Source organism: Branchiostoma lanceolatum, chromosome 19 (assembly GCF_035083965.1).
Source record: "Branchiostoma lanceolatum isolate klBraLanc5 chromosome 19, klBraLanc5.hap2, whole genome shotgun sequence".
Classification (NCBI taxonomy): domain Eukaryota; kingdom Metazoa; phylum Chordata; class Leptocardii; order Amphioxiformes; family Branchiostomatidae; genus Branchiostoma; species Branchiostoma lanceolatum.
In genome coordinates this window covers 10,555,601-10,558,855 of record NC_089740.1, presented here as the reverse complement: position 1 = coordinate 10,558,855, position 3,255 = coordinate 10,555,601, and positions in this window count along the sequence as shown.

Here is a 3,255-nt window from a genome sequence, read left to right as displayed (position 1 = left end):
ACAAACGGCACCTTAAATATTACCTTCTTTGCAAACACCTACCTCTGAAAATTTGAACTTCGCACAGGGTCAGGACTCGAGAGGGACCAGCAAGACGCACGCCCACGTATCGCCCCGCCATCCCCTGACACGGGATGGAAAGTGACGGCTGATACACGTCAATTTCATGATCACCTCCACACTTTGGGTTCGAGGTGATCTGGTCGGAATCCCCGATGTGGATATTAAATGGGTTGAGTCGTTCCGAACAACAGTCCTGGCGGTTGAAGATGACCACTCTGTAGATACGAGTATTGTCAATAATAAAAGCGATGTCAAAATGATTATCTTACTTCAGTATTGAAAAGTCGTTGCCAACTAAATTTTAAGAAAAACCCTGGTGGCGCTAACACAAGTCGTGATGAAAGTTGGCGCAGGCAATTTAAAGAGAGCTAACTGCAGTACATGTATATTTCAAAAAGAAAACAAAGTGCTGGACCTAATGTAAATCTACACTCTTCTCTTCTCTTGAAACAAACGACTTCACAGAAGTTTTCTTAATTCACTGTTCACCAATATTTGAGCATGACATAAGATATTAGAATATGTCATCTTCTACTAAATACCTGCAATTTGTGTCAATACAGTAAATGCACTTAAGTTCGCGTGGTTTTAATTCCGCGCTAAGAGGAAATGGAGTGTTCGCGGTTCGCGACAGCGCTGTCATCCAATACTGCTACAGTATTAGACAAAAATGTTCGCGGTGGTTTTAAGTTCGCGGTGAACCGGTCGCCGTACGTGAAAACCCCCGCGAACATGAAGCCACCGCTAACATTTCTACATTTACAGTCATACGTACCTGCTAATCACATACGATTGGCCAAGATCCACCCACCAGCTGGGATCAGCTTCTTCCCGGGTGTGTGTACAGGTCCCAATGCCGCCGTATATGTAGGTGTTGGTGAACCCGTCTACGGCAAGGCTGGCGACACCGTCCGTCCCGTCAAGTGTGCTTGTTTGGAACGACGTCTTCCCCAAGGCAACATTATCGACGATATCTAGATCTGGACCAGCTGAGAAGAATATTATTAGTAGATGTATGTGTATGTGTAAGTATCTGCGTGAGTCACGCATCGTTAACAAGTTTTTTTAACCGTCACAACCAGGAGATGTTTACCAGCCAATATTTCGGCCAGGCCGCTGTAGCTCAACGTTGCAACTGGTAGCGGCCGCACAGTTGAGTTCCTGGTTCCAATTAGCTGGTAACTAGGAGGCCCCGATCCTGAGAATATCCTTTTATAGGTTACAAAACACGAATGACATGGCACATTTCCCCTTACCTGGTGTGATTCCGTAAAGGTTCAGTTCCCTGAGCCATGGCTGCCAGCCCGAGTGGGTCAGCGTGACCACGAACCTCCAGTACCGCGCTGTTCCCTGGAAACCGCCGAACTCCTGGCGCTGGTCCGTCCCTCCCTGCACGTTAGTGACATACACGGCGTCCTCCCAGTTGTACGGACTCCCAACCTGCGACTTCTGCAACGTGAAGGCTGCGATGTCATGGGTGTTGTCTCCGAAGCTGTTAACTGCGATGCGGGTCAGGGTTCGGGGCACTCGCAGGTCAAGTGTGATGGACCAGTCGTTGTAGTTCATTGGTGTAGGGCTTACTATCGGGTTCCAGTAGGTCCCAGTGTCCCCATCCAAGGATTTTGCGGCGTCATATGTCATTACGCGCCCAACAAACGGTGTGCCGGCGGAGTCCACAACCCATGACGGATCCTGTGACAGCCATGCACCTGGGGACGAGGATGCAGAATCGTTAAGCCAGCTCGATCGAAACGAACTGGAAGTCAAACATACACAGAAGATAACCATCTGTGCTTGTTGAAGGGGAAGGGTTAGCAACCCCTCCCTGTAAAAGAATTACCCTGCTGCAGAAACAGCAAGGAAAGTTGCTAACTTAGTCAGTACAAGGTATGCAACAACAATGTTTCGGTAGTCCTTCTGATATCTTCCTCATGGCAACATTGCTGGTACTACTTCCAACCGCTAAATGACGCGGTATATATCGCATGGTTGTGTGAAAAGAACTTCGTTAAAGGAAACCAAAGCAAAATTAGGGCCTAAGATATGGAAATGAAAAATGCTGAAATCTTTATGGTAGTAACATTTACTAACATAATTTAGCACATTTACGTAATAACTTCATACTTTGAGCATTTTAAACCCGTGCAAAAACGTGCCGTACGATGATTCCCGCTAGTAGTTTCGCGAGCCTATAAAAATTCTGGCGAGGATTTTCAGTGAGTTCTCACATCACAACGACGTCGTATATTTGCATGATGGACGTCGCTATGCATTGTGGTATTGTTGTTTGAACTAATCATGTATAGAAATGACTAAATGAATTGACTTTCAAAACCGTTTTCTAATTTCTGCCGTGTGCGTTTTGGTGGTGAAGTCCTCTCTCACGGCACACGTTTTGGGTCATTTATGACTTTATGCATCTTTTTTTTCAGTATTTGACGATAACAAGAGGGGAGTAACAAAAAAGTATGTGGGGATGAGAATACGTAGTAGGTTCATCAATGGAGGAAGTAATGCCAATTACCACGTGAAATCTAGAATCACGCAACGCTGTTTACCACATACCTTTGCAGACTCAATCAGCGGAGAAAGGTGTGGCTTGGAGTGCTGTTTTAAGGCTACATCACTCCTAAAATGACACATAACCATTCATCTAAGCCCCTTATAATTAGCAGCCGTTTTGCCATATATGAACCTTGAAAACTATCATCGCAAAGAATGCTGCGTGTTGTTGTTTGATTGGTTGTTTCCATGCGGTATTTTCTGACGCGTCTATTGTGAATTATTCAATGACTGAGGCTCTCTGTGCCTGTCGGTACCAGTTTCGGAATTTCTAATCATTGTAAACAACATTTTATGGGGTCCATTTAAAAGAAAATGAAGATGATTCGTTTTTGCAACATGCGATCTTTTTATTATGCTTTACCCTACCGAGAAAACATAGTAGTAGGGGTAAAAATGAAGAAAATCTTCTGATACCAGTATGTTGTAGGTACCGGTATAGGATTGTCCAAATTAAACATCTCAGGGTTTGAAGGCTGGCAAAGGATGATTAAGAAATTCAATGCTTCATAGTTATAAACGTTTCGATAGCTGGTACAAATTTCTGCCGTGTGCGTTCTGGTGGTGAGGTCCTCTCTCACGGCACACGTTTTGGGTCATTTATGGCTTTATGCATCTTTCTGTCAGTAT